Source organism: Ascaphus truei, chromosome 18, assembly GCF_040206685.1.
Source record: "Ascaphus truei isolate aAscTru1 chromosome 18, aAscTru1.hap1, whole genome shotgun sequence".
Taxonomy (NCBI): domain Eukaryota; kingdom Metazoa; phylum Chordata; class Amphibia; order Anura; family Ascaphidae; genus Ascaphus; species Ascaphus truei.
This window is the reverse complement of record NC_134500.1, coordinates 39,886,340-39,902,925: the sequence shown is the minus strand read 5'-3', so window position 1 is coordinate 39,902,925 and position 16,586 is coordinate 39,886,340. Positions and strand designations below refer to the sequence as shown.

The window sequence follows — 16,586 nt, the reverse complement described above, 5'->3', positions numbered from 1 at the left end:
CTTGTTTGTTCAAGTTTACTTTTTGAAATATATTTTATTAAACAGAAAACGTTAGCTCAATTTAAGCATGATTTTGAGCACACACAAATGAATCTGATGTGCTTTCTTGCGGACAGAAAAGCTGTTTCAGGAAACATTTTTAAGAGTTGCATAGTGTAGTGGTTAGCTCATCTGCTTACCACGCAGAAGCTCCTGGGTTCAAAACCCAGCGGAATTATGTAGTTGTTTTGTCTTTTATGCATAAATATACGTTTTCAAACAAGATACTGTATTGAGACGGCAACGGAAATCTTGAATCCAGAAATATTGGATATGGTTTTAGTATCCTTTCAGACAATTTTTTCTTTACCAAATAGAGTAAGATTCTTGTTTGTTCAAGTGTACTTCTTGAAATATATATTATTAAACAGAAAACGTAAGCTCAATTTAAGCAAGATTTCGAGCACACACAAATGAATCTGATGTGCTTTCTTGCGGACAGAAATGCTGTTTCAGGAAACAATTTTAAGAGTTCCATAGTGTAGTGGTAATCACATCTGCTTCACACGCAGAAGCTCCTGGGTTCAAAACCCAGTGGAATTATGTAGTTGTTTTGTCTTTTATGCATAAATATACGTTTTCAAACAAGATATTGAGACGGCAACGGAAATCTTGAATCCAGAAATATTGGATATGGTTTTAGTATCCTTTCAGACAATTTTTTCTTTACCAAATAGAGTAAGATTCTTGATTGTTCAAGTGTACTGTTTGAAATATATTATTAAACAGAAAACGTAAGCTCAATTTAAGCAAGATTTCGAGCACACACAAATGAATCTGATGTGCTTTCTTGCGGACAGAAAAGCTGATTCAGGAAACATTTTTAAGAGTTCCATAGTGTAGTGGTTATCACGTCTGCTTCACACGCAGAAGGTCTTTGGTTCAAAACCCAGTGGAATCATGTAGTTGTCTTGTCTTTTATGCATAAATGTACGTTTTCAAACAAGATATTGTGACGGCAACGGAAATCTTGAATCCAGAAATATTGGATATGATTTTAGTATCCTTTCAGACAATTTTTTCTTTACCAAATAGAGTAAGATTCTTTTTTGTTCAAGTGTACTGTTTGAAATATATTATTAAACAGAAAACGTAAGCTCAATTTAAGGAAGGTTTCGAGCACACACAAATGAATCTAATGTGCTTTCTTGCGGACAGAAAAGCTGTTTCAGGAAACAATTTTAAGAGTTCCATAGTGTAGTGGTTATCACATCTACATCTACATGAGACGCCTAACGGTCGCCATTCTCCCCATATGTCCGCTGCAATGGCGCGCATGCGCATTGCTAATGGAGATGACTGCGGACCTATGCGCATGCGCAGAAGCGGCTGGCAGCGGTGCCTTTCCGACACATGTAATCACCGCTGCCACTCCTAACGCTCCCCCACACCGAACGCCACGGCATGCAGACCCGGTGCCGGACCGCAGCCCGTTGAGATGCGGGTACTAATCAGTGGGAGCGGGGAATGCCGCGCATGGGAGCCTTCGTTACTCTAGGGAATACTCATGGGAATGCCGCGCATGGGAGCCTTCGCGGATGCAGCCTTCGTTTAGCCCTCATTCCCCTTGTGGCACTCCCCTAGGGGCGTTTCACAACAGTGTTGTGAGGACGGCGATAGGTCTAGCAACTCCCCTATGCTAGGTCTCAGGGCGCATGCGTCAGAGGGCTAAATTTCATTGGCTATGGCAGAGCGGTGACGTCATGGATATCGCGAGATTTGGCAGCCATTGGTATTTAACGGTCTTGTATATCGTGTGGAAGCACTTCTTGATAAAGTGCCAAGCACGAAACGCGTAGAAGGGTTGCATCCCTTGCTTTTATGATTCCTTATTAAAGATACCTTTTTGCCAGACCTGTTCTTCTTTTGGATCGTGGTGCGTTGCACTCTTTTCTACATTGCTGGTATCCTTTCAGACAATTTTTTCTTTACCAAATAGAGTAAGATTCTTGTTTGTTCAAGTGTACTTCTTGAAATTTATATTATTAAACAGAAAACGTAAGCTCAATTTAAGCAAGATTTCGAGCACACACAAATGAATCTGATGTGCTTTCTTGCGGACAGAAAAGCTGTTTCAGAAAACATTTTTAAGAGTTCCATAGTGTAGTGGTTATCACATCTGCTTAACACGCAGAAGGTCCGTTGTTCAAAACCCAGTGGAACTATGTAGTTGTCTTGTCTTTTATGCATAAATGTACGTTTTCAAACAAGATATTGTGACGGCAACGGAAATCTTGAATCCAGAAATATTGGTTAAGGTTTTAGAATCCTTTCATACAATTTTATCTTTACCAAATAGAGTAAGTTTCTTGTTTGTTCAATTGTACTTTTTGAAATTTATATTATTAAACAGAAAACGTAAGCTCAATTTAAGCAAGATTTCAAGCACACACAAATTAATCTGATGTGCATTTTTTGCGGAATGAAAAGCTTTTTAAGAAAACATTTATAAGAGTTCCATAGTGTAGTGGTTATCACGAGCTGTTTCGGAGGTTGGCACCGGGGGCGGAGACCCAGGGCGAACGGTGCCCAGCAGTCTTGTGGGATCTGGTAACGGAGGTGTGATTGATTTAATCAAGGCTTCACTCGCCCCGGGTACGTGGGGTGCTTAGGTGGCTGCTTGGCGAGAATTTCGGGAGGCGGAAAGGTTGGCGGGAGGAAAGATCTCGGAGGTAGACATTTTGCTGGGTCACATGATGAGTTGGAGGGACAAGGGTTTAGCTGGTGGATCCATAGGGAGAAAGATGGCGGTATATCGTTCTTCCTTAGGCTGAATGGTAGGGTTGATGGGTCCAAGTGTTTTGTGGTAAGGAAGGTGCTAGCAGGCATGGTTAAAGGGATAACTAGCAGGGATGGCAGAAGACCAGTGACGCCGGTAATTTTGGAAGGTTTGTTGCGGGCCACAGACGTGGTATGCTCTTTCAGTTTTTAGGCAGTACTTTTTAAGGTCACATTCATCATAGCATTTTTTGCAGCTCTGCGAGTAGGTGAATTGGTTTGTGTATCCAAGAAAGGAGGGGGTGGCTTGTAGCGGGCTGACGTAAGTTTAGGAGAAGGTTTGGTGAGGTTGCTGGTACGGAGGTCTAAAACGGATCAGAAAGGAAAGGGAGCGTGGATCTTGTTGAAGGGCTTGCCTGGAAGTGTGGTGTGCCCAGTAAAAGCGTTTTTAGTATCCTTTCAGACAATTTTTTCTTTACCAAATAGAGTAAGATTCTTGTTTGTTCAAGTGTACTTTTTGAAATATATATTATTAAACAGAAAACGTTAGCTCAATTTAAGCAAGATTTCAAGCACACACAAATTAATCTGATGTGCTTTTTGAGGACTGAAAAGCTGTTTCAGAAAACATTTATAAGAGTTCCATAGTGTAGTGGTTATCACGTCTGCTTAACACGCAGAAGGTCCTGGGTTCAAAACTCTGTGGAACTATGTAGTTGTCAGGTCTTTTATGCATAAATGAACGTTTTCGAAAACAAGATATGGTGAAGGCAATCTTGAATCCAGAAATATTGGTTATGGTTTTAGTATCCTTTCAGACAATTTTTTCTTTACCAAAAATAGTAAGATTCTTGTTTGTTCAAATGTACTTTTTGAAATATATATTATTAAACAGAAAACGTAAGTTCAATTTAAGCAAGATTTCGAGCACACTCAAATGAATCTGATGTGCTTTCTTGCGGACAGAAAAGCTGTTTCAGGAAACAATTTTAAGAGTTCCATAGTGTAGTGGTTATCACGTCTGCTTCACACGCAGAAGGTCCTGGGTTCAAAACCCAGTGTAACTAGGTAGTTGTTTTGTCTTTTATGCATATATGTATGTTTTCAAACAAGATATTGTGACGGCAACGGAAATCTTGAATTCAGAAATATGGGTTATGGTTTTAGCATTCTTTCATACAATTTTTTCTTTACCAAATAGAGTAAGATTCTTGTTTGTTCAAGTGTACTTTTTGAAATATATATTATTAAACAGAAAACGTAATCTCAATTTAAGCAAGATTTCGAGCACACACAAATGAATCTGATGTGCTTTCTTGTGGACAGAAAAGCTGTTTCAGAGAACATTTTTAAGAGTTCCATAGTGTAGTGGTTATCACGTCTGCTTAACCCGCAGAAGGTCCTGGGTTCAAAACCCAGTGGAACTATGTAGTTGTCTGGTCTTTTATGCATAAATGTACGTTTTTGAAAACAAGATATTGTAACGGCAACGGAAATCTTGAATCCAGGAATATTGGATATGGTTTTAGTATCCTTTCAGACAGTTTTTTCTTTACCAAATAGAGTAAGATTCTTGTTTGTTCAATTGTACTTTTGAAATATATATTATTAAACAGAAAACGTAAGCTCAATTTAAGCAAGGTTTCGAGCACACACAAATGAATCTGATGTGCTTTCTTGCGGACAGAAAAGCTGTTTCAGGAAACAATTTTAAGAGTTCCATAGTATAGTGGTTATCACATCTGCTTAACACGCAGAAAGTCAGTTGTTCAAAACTCAGTGGAACTATGTAGTGGCCTTTTCTTTTATGCATAAATGTACGTTTTCAAACAAGATATTGGGACGACAACAGAAATCTTGAATCCAGAAATATTGGTTATGGTTTTAGAATCCTTTCAGACAATTTTATCTTTACCAAATAGAGTAAGATTCTTGTTTGTTCAATTGTACTTTTGAAATATATATTATTAAACAGAAAACGTAAGTTCAATTTAAGCAAGATTTCGAGCACACTCAAATGAATCTGATGTGCTTTCTTGCGGACAGAAAAGCTGTTTCAGGAAACAATTTTAAGAGTTCCATAGTGTAGTGGTTATCACATCTGCTTAACACGCAGAAGGTCCGTTGTTCAAAACACAGTGGAACTATGTAATTGTCTTGTCTTCTATGCATAAATGTATGTTATCAAACAAGATATTGTGACTGCAATGGAAACCTTGAATCCAGAAATATTGGTTAAGGTTTTAGAATCCTTTCATACAATATTTTCTTTACCAAATAGAGTAAGATTCTTGTTTGTTCAATTGTACTTTTTGAAATATATATTATTAAACAGAAAACGTAAGCTCAATTTAAGCAAGATTTCAAGCACACACAAATTAATCTGATGTGCTTTCTTGCGGACAGAAAAGCTGTTTCAGGAAACATTTTTAAGAGTTCCATAGTGTAGTGGTTATCACGTCTGCTTCACACGCAGAAGGTCCTGGGTTCAAAACCCAGTGGAACTATGTAGTTGTCTTGTCTTTTATGCATAAATGTACATTTTCAAACAAGATATTGTGACGGCAACGGAAATCTTGAATCCAGAAATATTGGATATGGTTTTAGTATCCTTTCAGACAATTTTTTCTTTACCAAATAGAGTAATATTCTTGTTTGTTCAAGTTTACTTTTTGAAATATATTTTATTAACCAGAAAACGTTAGCTCAATTTAAGCATGATTTTGAGCACACACAAATGAATCTGATGTGCTTTCTTGCGGACAGAAAAGCTGTTTCAGGAAACAATTTTAAGAGTTCCATAGTGTAGTGGTTATCACGTCTGCTTCACACGCAGAAGGTCCTGGGTTCAAAACCCAGTGGAACTATGTAGTTGTCTGGTCTTTTATGCATAAATGAACGTTTTCGAAAACAAGATATTGTGAAGGCAATCTTGAATCCAGAAATATTGGTTATGGTTTTAGTATCCTTTCAGACAATTTTTTCTTTACCAAAAATAGTAAGATTCTTGATTGTTCAAGTGTACTTTTTGAAATATATATTATTAAACAGAAAACGTAAGCTCAATTTAAGCAAGGTTTCGTGCAAATGAATCTGATGTGCTTTCTTGCAGACAGAAAAGCTGTTTCAGGAAGCATTTTTAAGAGTTCCATAGTGTAGCGGTTATCACATCTGCTTAACATGCAAAAGGTCTGTTGTTCAAAACACAGTGGATCCAGAAATATGGGTTATGGTTTTACCATTCTTTCATACAATTTTATCTTTACCAAATAGAGTAAGATTCTTGTTTGTTCAAGTGTACTTTTTGAAATATATATTATTAAACAGAAAACGTAAGCTCAATTTAAGCAAGATTTCAAGCACACACAATTGAATCTGATGTGCTTTTTTGCAGACTGAAAAGCTGTTTCAGAAATTTTTTGGAAGAGTTCCATAGTGTAGTGGTTATCACATCTGCTTCACACGCAGAAGGTCCTGGGTTCAAAACCCAGTGGAACTATGTAGTTGTTTTGTCTTTTATGCATAAATGTACGTTTTCAAACAAGATATTGTGATGGCAACGGAAATCTTGAATCCAGAAATATTGGATATGGTTTTAGTATCCTTTCAGACAATTTTTTCTTTACCAAATAGAGTAAGATTCTTGTTTGTTCAAGGGTACTTTTTGAAATATATTTTATTAAACAGAAAACGTAAGTTCAATTTAAGCAAGATTTTGAGCACACACAAATGAATCTGATGTGCTTTCTTGCGGACAGAAAAGCTGATTCAGGAAACATTTTTAAGAGTTCCATAGTGTAGTGGTTATCACGTCTGCTTCACACGCAGAAGGTCCTGGGTTCAAAACCCAGTGGAACTATGTAGTTGTCTTGTATTTCTTGCATAAATGTACGTTTTCAAACAAGATATTGTGACGGGCAAAGGAAATCTTGAATCCAGAAATATGGGTTATGGTTTTAGCATTCTTTCATACAATTTTTTCTTTACCAAATAGAGTAAGATTCTTGTTTGTTCAAGTGTACTTTTTGAAATATATTTTATTAAACAGAAAACGTAAGCTCAATTTAAGCAAGGTTTCGAGTTCACACAAATGAATCTGATGTGCTTTCTTGCGGACAGAAAAGCTGTTTCAGGAAACAATTTTAAGAGTTCCATAGTGTAGTGGTTATCACGTCTGCTTCACACGCAGAAGCTCCTGGGTTCAAAACCCAGTGGAATTATGTAGTTGTCTTGTCTTTTATGCATAAATGTACGTTTTCAAACAAGATATTGTGACGGCAACGGAAATCTTGAATCCAGAAATATTGGATATGGTTTTAGTATCCTTTCAGACAATTTTTTCTTTACCAAATAGAGTAAGATTCTTGTTTGTTCAAGTGTACTGTTTGAAATATATTTTATTAAACAGAAAACGTTAGCTCAATTTAAACATGATTTTGAGCACACACAAATGAATCTGATGTGCTTTCTTGCGGACAGAAAAGCTGTTTCAGGAAACATTTTTAAGAGTTCCATAGTGTAGTGGTTATCACGTCTGCTTCACACGCAGAAGGTCCTGGGTTCAAAACCCAGTGGAACTATGTAGTTGTCTTGTCATTTATGCATAAATGTACGTTTTCAAACAAGATATTGTGATGGCAACGGAAATCTTGAATCCAGAAATATTGGATATGGTTTTAGTATCCTTTCAGACAATTTTTTCTTTACCAAATAGAGTAATATTCTTGTTTGTTCAAGTGTACTTTTTGAAATATATATTATTAAACAGAAAACGTAAGTTCAATTTAAGCAAGATTTCGAGCACACACAAATGAATCTGATGTGCTTTCTTCCGGACAGAAAAGCTGTTTCAGAAAACATTTTTAAGATTTCCATAGTGTAGTGGTTATCACATCTACTTAACACGCAGAAGGTCCGTTGTTCAAAACACATTGGAACTATGTAGTTGTCTTGTCTTCTATGCATAAATGTACGTTTTCATACAAGATAATGTGACGGCAACAGAAATCTTGAATCCAGAAATATTGGTTAAGGTTTTAGAATCCTTTCATACAATATTTTCTTTACCAAATAGAGTAAGATTCTTGTTTGTTCAATTGTACTTTTTGAAATATATATTATTAAACAGAAAACGTAAGCTCAATTTAAGCAAGATTTCTAGCTCACACAAATTAATCTGATGTGCTTTTTTTGCGGTCTGAAAAGCTGTTTCAGGAAGCATTTTTAAGAGTTCCATAGTGTAGTGGTTATCACGTCTGCTTCACACGCAGAAGGTCCTGGGTTCAAAACCCAGTTGAATTATGTAGCTGTCTTGTCTTTTATGCATAAATGTGCGTTTTCAAACAAGATATTGTGACGGCAACGGAAATCTTGAATCCAGAAATATTGGTTATGGTTTTAGTATCCTTTCAGACAATTTTTTCTTTACCAAAAATAGTAAGATTCTTTTTTGTTCAAGTGTACTGTTTGAAATATATTATTAAACAGATAACGTAAGCTCAATTTAAGCAAGGTTTCGAGCACACACAAATTAATCTGATGTGCTTTCTTGCGGACAGAAAAGCTGTTTCAGGAAACAATTTTAAGAGTTCCATAGTGTAGTGGTTATCACATCTGCTTAACACGCAGAAGATCCGTTGTTCAAAACACAGTGGAACTATGTAGTTGTCTGATCTTCTCTGCATAAAAGTGCGTTTTCAAACAAGATATTGTGACGGCAACAGAAATCTTGAATCCAGAAATATTGGTTATGGTTTTAGAATCCTTTCAGACGATTTTATCTTTACCAAATAGAGTAATATTCTTGTTTGTTCAAGTTTACTTTTTGAAATATATTTTATTAAACAGAAAACGTTAGCTCAATTTAAGCATGATTTTGAGCACACACAAATGAATCTGATGTGCTTTCTTGCGGACAGAAAAGCTAATTCAGGACACATTTTTAAGAGTTCCATAGTGTAGTGGTTATCACGTCTGCTTCACACGCAGAAGGTCCTGGGTTCAAAACCCAGTGGAACTATGTAGTTGTCTTGTCTTTCATGCATAAATGTACGTTTTCAAACAAGATATTGTGACAGCAACGGAAACCTTGAATCCAGAAATATTGGTTAAGGTTTTAGAATCCATTCATACAATATTTCCTTTACCAAATAGTGTAAGATTCTTGTTTGTTCAATTGTACTTTTTGAAATATATATTATTAAACAGAAAACGTAAGCTCAATTTAAGCAAGATTTCAAGCACACACAAATTAATCTGATGTGCTTTTTTTGCGGAATGAAAAGCTGTTTCAGAAAACATTTATAAGAGTTCCATAGTGTAGTGGTTATCATGTCTGCTTAACACGCAGAAAGTCATGGGTTTCAAAACCCAGTGGAACTATGTAGTTGTCTGGTCTTTTATGCATAAATGAACGTTTTCGAAAACAAGATATTGTGAAGGCAATCTTGAATCCAGAAATATTGGTTATGGTTTTAGTATCCTTTCAGACAATTTTTTCTTTACCAAAAATAGTAAGATTCTTGTTTGTTCAAGTGTACTTTTTGAAATATATATTATTAAACAGAAAACGTAAGCTCAATTTAAGCAAGGTTTCGTGCAAATGAATCTGATATGCTTTCTTGCGGACAGAAAAGCTGTTTCAGGAAGCATTTTTAAGAGTTCCATAGTGTAGTGGTTATCACATCTGCTTAACATGCAGAAGGTCCGTTGATCAAAACACAGTGGTTCCAGAAATATGGGTTATGGTTTTACCATTCTTTCATACAATTTTTCTTTACCAAATAGAGTAAGATTCTTGTTTGTTCAAGTGTACTTTTTGAAATATATATTATTAAACAGAAAACGTAAGCTCAATTTAAGCAAGATTTCAAGCACACACAAATGAATCTGATGTGCTTAATTGCAGACTGAAAAGCTGTTTCAGAAAATTTTTGGAAGAGTTCCATAGTGTAGTGGTTATCACATCTGCTTAACACACAGAAGGTCCTGGGTTCAAAACCCAGTGGAACTATGTAGTTGTCTTGTCTTTTATGCATAAATGTACGTTTTCATACAAGATATTGTGATGGCAACGGAAATCTTGAATCCAGAAATATTGGATATGGTTTTAGTATCCTTTCAGACAATTTTTTCTTTACCAAATAGAGTAAGATTCTTGTTTGTTCAAGGGTACTTTTTGAAATATATTTTATTAAACAGAAAACGTTAGCTTAATTTAAGCATGATTTTGAGCACACACAAATGAATCTGATGTGCTTTCTTGCGGACAGAAAAGCTGTTTCAGGACACAATTTTAAGAGTTCCATAGTGTAGTGGTTATCACGTCTGCTTAACACGCAGAAGGTCCGTTGTTCAAAACACAGTGGAACTATGCAGTTGTCGGTCTTTTATGCATAAATGTACGTTTTCAAACAAGATATTGTGACGGCAACGGAAATCTTGAATCCAGAAATATTGGTTATAGTTTTAGAATCCTTTCATACAATTTTTTCTTTACCAAATAGAGTAAGATTATTGTTTGTTCAACTTTACTTTATGAAATATATTTTATTAAACAGAAAACGTAAGCTCAATTTAAGCATGATTTTGATCACACACAAATGAATCTGATGTGCTTTCTTGCGGACAGAAAAGCTTTTTCGGGAAACAATTTTAAGAGTTCCATAGTGTAGTGGTTATCACATCTGCTTAACACGCAGAAGGTCCGTTGTTCAAAACACACTAGAACTATGTAGTTGTCTGGTCTTTTATGCATAAATGAACGTTTTCGAAAACAAGATATTGTGACGGCAACGGAAATCTTGAATCCAGAAATATGGGTTATGGTTTTACCATCTTTCATACAATTTTTTCTTTACCAAATAGAGTAATATTCTTGTTTGTTCAAGTGTACTTTTTGAAATATATATTATTAAACAGAAAACTTAAGCTCAATTTAAGCAAGATTTCGAGCACACACAAATAAATCTGATGTGCTTTCTTGCGGACAGAAAAGCTGTTTCAGGACACAATTTTAAGAGTTACATAGTGTAGTGGTTATCACATCTGCTTAACACGCAGAAGGTCCGTTGTTCAAAACACAGTGGAACTATGCAGTTGTCGGTCTTTTATGCATAAATGTATGTTTTCAAACAAGATATTGTGACGGCAACGGAAATCTTGAATCCAGAAATATTGGATATGATTTTAGTATCCTTTCAGACAATTTTTTCTTTACCAAATAGAGTAAGATTCTTTTTTGTTCAAGTGTACTGTTTGAAATATATTATTAAACAGAAAACGTAAGCTCAATTTAAGCAAGGTTTCGAGCACACACAAATGAATTTGATGTGCTTTCTTGCGGACAGAAAAGCTGTTTCAGGATACAATTTTAAGAGTTCCATAGTGTAGTGGTTATCACATCTGCTTAACACGCAGAAGATCCGTTGTTCAAAACCCAGTGGAACTATATAGTTGTCTTGTCTTTTATGCATAAATGTACGTTTTCAAACAAGATATTGTGACGGCAACGGAAATCTTGAATCCAGAAATATGGGTTATGGTTTTACCATCTTTCATACAATTTTTTCTTTACCAAATAGAGTAAGATTCTTGTTTGTTCAAGTGTACTTTTTGAAATATATATTATTAAACAGAAAACTTAAGCTCAATTTAAGCAAGATTTCGAGCACACACAAATGAATCTGATGTGCTTTCTTGCGAACAGAAAAGCTGTTTCAGGACACAATTTTAAGAGTTCCATAGTGTAGTGGTTATCACATCTGCTTAACACGCAGAAGGTCCGTTGTTCAAAACACAGTGGAACTATGCAGTTGTCGGTCTATTATGCATAAATGTACGTTTTCAAACAAGATATTGTGACGGCAACGGAAATCTTGAATCCAGAAATATTGGTTATAGTTTTAGAATCCTTTCATACAATTTTTTCTTTACCAAATAGAGTAAGATTCTTGTTTGTTCAACTTTACTTTTTGAAATATATTTTATTAAACAGAAAACGTCAGCTCAATTTAAGCATGATTTTGATCACACACAAATGAATCTGATGTGCTTTCTTGCGGACAGAAAAGCTGTTTCAGGAAATAATTTTAAGAGTTCCATAGTGTAGTGGTTATCACATCTGCTTAACACGCAGAAGATCCGTTGTTCAAAACACAGTGGAACTATGTAGTTGTCTGGTCTTCTATGCATAAATGTACGTTTTCAAACAAGATTTTGTGACGGCAACGGAAATCTTGAATCCAGAAATATTGGATATGATTTTAGTATACTTTCAGACAATTTTTTCTTTACCAAATAGAGTAAGATTCTTTTTTCTTCAAGTGTACTGTTTGAAATATATTATTAAACAGAAAACGTAAGCTCAATTTAAGCAAGGTTTCGAGCACACACAAATGAATTTGATGTGCTTTCTTGAGGACAGAAAAGCTGTTTCAGGAAACAATTTTAAGAGTTCCATAGTGTAGTGGTTATCACATCTGCTTAACACGCAGAAGATCCGTTGTTCAAAACACAGTGGAACTATGTAGTTGTCTGGTCTTCTATGCATAAATGTACGTTTTCAAACAAGATGTTGTGACGGCAACAGAAATCTTGAATCCAGAAATATTGGTTATGGTTTTAGAATCCTTTCAGACAATTTTATCTTTACCAAATAGAGTAATATTCTTGTTTGTTCAAGTTTACTTTTTGAAATATATTTTATTAAACAGAAAACATTAGCTCAATTTAAGCATGATTTTGAGCACACACAAATGAATCTGATGTGCTTTCTTGCGGACAGAAAAGCTGTTTCAGGAAACAATTTTAAGAGTTGCATAGTGTAGTGGTTATCACATCTGCTTAACACGCAGAAGGTCCGTTGTTCAAAACCCAGTGGAACTATGTAGTTGTCTTGTCTTCTATGCATAAATGTACGTTTTCATACAAGATATTGTGACGGCAACAGAAATCTTGAATCCAGAAATATTGGTTAAGGTTTTAGAATCCTTTCATACAATATTTTCTTTACCAAATAGAGTAAGATTCTTGTTTGTTCAAGTGTACTTTTTGAAATATATATTATTAAACAGAAAACGTAAGCTCAATTTAAGCATGATTTTGAGCACACACAAATGAATCTGATGTGCTTTCTTGCGGACAGAAAAGCTGATTCAGGAAACATTTTTAAGAGTTCCATAGTGTAGTGGTTATCACGTCTGCTTCACACGCAGAAGGTCCTGGGTTCAAAACCCAGTGGAACTATGTAGTTGTCTTGTCTTTTATGCATAAATGTACGTTTTCAAACAAGATATTGTGATGGCAACGGAAATCTTGAATCCAGAAATATTGGATATGGTTTTAGTATCCTTTCAGACAATTTTTTCTTTACCAAATAGAGTAAGATTCTTGTTTGTTCAAGGGTACTTTTTGAAATATATTTTATTAAACAGAAAACGTTAGCTCAATTTAAGCATGATTTTGAGCACACACAAATGAATCTGATGTGCTTTCTTGCGGACAGAAAAGCTGATTCAGGAAACATTTTTAAGAGTTCCATAGTGTAGTGGTTATCACGTCTGCTTCACACGCAGAAGGTCCTGGGTTCAAAACCCAGTGGAACTATGTAGTTGTCTTGTCTTTCATGCATAAATGTACGTTTTCAAACAAGATATTGTGACAGCAACGGAAACCTTGAATCCAGAAATATTTTTTAAGGTTTTAGAATCCTTTCATACAATATTTCCTTTACCAAATAGAGTAAGATTCTTGTTTGTTCAATTGTACTTTTTGAAATATATATTATTAAACAGAAAACGTAAGCTCAATTTAAGCAAGATTTCAAGCACACACAAATTAATCTGATGTGCTTTTTTGCGGAATGAAAAGCTGTTTCAGAAAACATTTATAAGAGTTCCATAGTGTAGTGGTTATCACGTCTGCTTAACACGCAGAAAGTCATGGGTTCAAAACACAGTGGAACTATGTAGTTGTCTGGTCTTTTATGCATAAATGAACGTTTTCGAAAACAAGATATTGTGAAGGCAATCTTGAATCCAGAAATATTGGTTATGGTTTTAGTATCCTTTCAGACAATTTTTTTTTTACCAAAAATTGTAAGATTCTTGTTTGTTCAAGTGTACTTTTTGAAATATATATTATTAAACAGAAAACGTAAGCTCAATTTAAGCAAGGTTTCGTGCAAATGAATCTGATGTGCTTTCTTGCGGACAGAAAAGCTGTTTCAGGAAGCATTTTTAAGAGTTCCATAGTGTAGTGGTTATCACATCTGCTTAACATGCAAAATGTCCGTTGTTCAAAACACAATGGATCCAGAAATATGGGTTATGGTTTTACCATTCTTTCATACAATTTTTTCTTTACCAAATAGAGTAAGATTCTTGTTTGTTCAAGTGTACTTTTTGAAATATATATTATTAAACAGAAAACGTAAGCTCAATTTAAGCAAGATTTCAAGCACACACAAATGAATCTGATGTGCTTTTTTGCAGACTGAAAAGCTGTTTCAGAAAATTTTTGGAAGAGTTCCATAGTGTAGTGGTTATCACATCTGCTTAACACCCAGAAGGTCCATTGTTCAAAACACAGTGGATCTATGTAGTTGTCTGGTCTTCTATGCTTAAATGTACGTTTTCAAACAAGATATTGTGACGGCAACAGAAATCTTGAATACAGAAATATTGGTTATGGTTTTAGAATCCTTTCAGACAATTTTTTCTTTACCAAATAGAGTAAGATTCTTGTTTCTTCAAGTGTACTTTTTGAAATATATATTATTAAACAGAAAACGTAAGTTCAATTTAAGCAAGATTTCGAGCACACACAAATGAATCTGATGTGCTTTCTTGCGGACAGAAAAGCTGTTTCAGGAAACAATTTTAAGAGTTCCATAGAGTAGTGGTTATCACGTCTGCTTCACACGCAGAAGGTCCTGGGTTCAAAACCCAGTGTAACTAGGTAGTTGTTTTGTCTTTTATGCATATATGTACGTTTTCAAACAAGATATTGTGACGGCAAAGGAAATCTTGAATCCAGAAATATGGGTTATGGTTTTAGCATTCTTTCATACAATTTTTTCTTTACCAAATAGAGTAAGATTCTTGTTTGTTCAAGTGTACTTTTTGAAATATATTTTATTAAACAGAAAACGTAAGCTCAATTTAAGCAAGGTTTCGAGTTCACACAAATGAATTTGATGTGCTTTCTTGCAGACAGAAAAGCTGTTTCAGGAAACAATTTTAAGAGTTCCATAGTGTAGTGGTTATCACGTCTGCTTCACACGCAGAAGCTCCTGGGTTCAAAACCCAGTGGAATTATGTAGTTGTCTTGTCTTTTATGCATAAATGTACGTTTTCAAACAAGATATTGTGACTGCAACGGAAATCTTGAATCCAGAAATATTGGATATGGTTTTAGTATCCTTTCAGACAATTTTTTCTTTACCAAATAGAGTAAGATTCTTGTTTGTTCAAGTGTACTGTTTGAAATATATTTTATTAAACAGAAAACGTTAGCTCAATTTAAACATGATTTTGAGCACACACAAATGAATCTGATGTGCTTTCTTGCGGACAGAAAAGCTGTTTCAGGAAACATTTTTAAGAGTTCCATAGTGTAGTGGTTATCACGTCTGCTTCACACGCAGAAGTTCCTGGGTTCAAAACCCAGTGGAACTATGTAGTTGTCTTGTCATTTATGCATAAATGTACGTTTTCAAACAAGATATTGTGATGGCAACGGAAATCTTGAATCCAGAAATATTGGATATGGTTTTAGTATCCTTTCAGACAATTTTTTCTTTACCAAATAGAGTAATATTCTTGTTTGTTCAAGTGTACTTTTTGAAATATATATTATTAAACAGAAAACGTAAGTTCAATTTAAGCAAGATTTCGAGCACACACAAATGAATCTGATGTGCTTTCTTCCGGACAGAAAAGCTGTTTCAGAAAACATTTTTAAGATTTCCATAGTGTAGTGGTTATCACATCTACTTAACACGCAGAAGGTCCGTTGTTCAAAACACATTGGAACTATGTAATTGTCTTGTCTTTTATGCATAAATGTACGTTTTCATACAAGATAATGTGACGGCAACAGAAATCTTGAATCCAGAAATATTGGTTAAGGTTTTAGAATCCTTTCATACAATATTTTCTTTACCAAATAGAGTAAGATTCTTGTTTGTTCAATTGTACTTTTTGAAATATATATTATTAAACAGAAAACGTAAGCTCAATTTAAGCAAGATTTCAAGCACACACAAATTAATCTGATGTGCTTTTTTTGCGGAATGAAAAGCTGTTTCAGAAAACATTTATAAGAGTTCCATAGTGTAGTGGTTATCATGTCTGCTTCACACGCAGAAGGTCCTGGGTTCAAAACCCAGTTGAATTATGTAGCTGTCTTGTCTTTTATGCATAAATGTGCGTTTTCAAACAAGATATTGTGACGGCAACGGAAATCTTGAATCCAGAAATATTGGTTTTGGTTTTAGTATCCTTTCAGACAATTTTTTCTTTACCAAAAATAGTAAGATTCTTTTTTGTTCAAGTGTACTGTTTGAAATATATTATTAAACAGAAAACGTAAGCTCAATTTAAGCAAGGTTTCGAGCACACACAAATTAATCTGATGTGCTTTCTTGCGGACAGAAAAGCTGTTTCAGGAAACAATTTTAAGAGTTCCATAGTGTAGTGGTTATCACATCTGCTTAACACGCAGAAGATCCGTTGTTCAAAACACAGTGGAACTATGTAGTTGTCTGGTCTTCTCTGCATAAATGTGCGTTTTCAAACAAGATATTGTGACGGCAACAGAAATCTTGA

At 34.9% G+C, this 16,586-nt stretch overlaps 8 non-coding genes across 8 annotated transcripts; all 8 read left to right on the top strand.

Moving 5' to 3' along the window:
• Nucleotides 1-5,191: 5,191 nt before the first annotated feature.
• On the top strand, nucleotides 5,192-5,264 carry TRNAV-CAC (transfer RNA valine (anticodon CAC)). The gene has a single exon. It is a non-coding gene; the product is annotated as a tRNA-Val (tRNA).
• A 287-nt stretch (nucleotides 5,265-5,551) lies between these two features.
• Nucleotides 5,552-5,624, top strand: TRNAV-CAC (transfer RNA valine (anticodon CAC)). The gene has a single exon. It is a non-coding gene; the product is annotated as a tRNA-Val (tRNA).
• A 559-nt stretch (nucleotides 5,625-6,183) lies between these two features.
• TRNAV-CAC (transfer RNA valine (anticodon CAC)) lies at nucleotides 6,184-6,256 on the top strand. The gene has a single exon. It is a non-coding gene; the product is annotated as a tRNA-Val (tRNA).
• A 287-nt stretch (nucleotides 6,257-6,543) lies between these two features.
• TRNAV-CAC (transfer RNA valine (anticodon CAC)) lies at nucleotides 6,544-6,616 on the top strand. Its single transcript has one exon. It is a non-coding gene; the product is annotated as a tRNA-Val (tRNA).
• Nucleotides 6,617-7,264: 648 nt separating this feature from the next.
• TRNAV-CAC (transfer RNA valine (anticodon CAC)) lies at nucleotides 7,265-7,337 on the top strand. The gene has a single exon. It is a non-coding gene; the product is annotated as a tRNA-Val (tRNA).
• Nucleotides 7,338-8,703: 1,366 nt separating this feature from the next.
• Nucleotides 8,704-8,776, top strand: TRNAV-CAC (transfer RNA valine (anticodon CAC)). The gene has a single exon. It is a non-coding gene; the product is annotated as a tRNA-Val (tRNA).
• Nucleotides 8,777-12,929: 4,153 nt separating this feature from the next.
• Nucleotides 12,930-13,002, top strand: TRNAV-CAC (transfer RNA valine (anticodon CAC)). The gene has a single exon. It is a non-coding gene; the product is annotated as a tRNA-Val (tRNA).
• Nucleotides 13,003-13,289: 287 nt separating this feature from the next.
• TRNAV-CAC (transfer RNA valine (anticodon CAC)) lies at nucleotides 13,290-13,362 on the top strand. Its single transcript has one exon. It is a non-coding gene; the product is annotated as a tRNA-Val (tRNA).
• The last annotated feature ends 3,224 nt before the right edge of the window (nucleotides 13,363-16,586 follow it).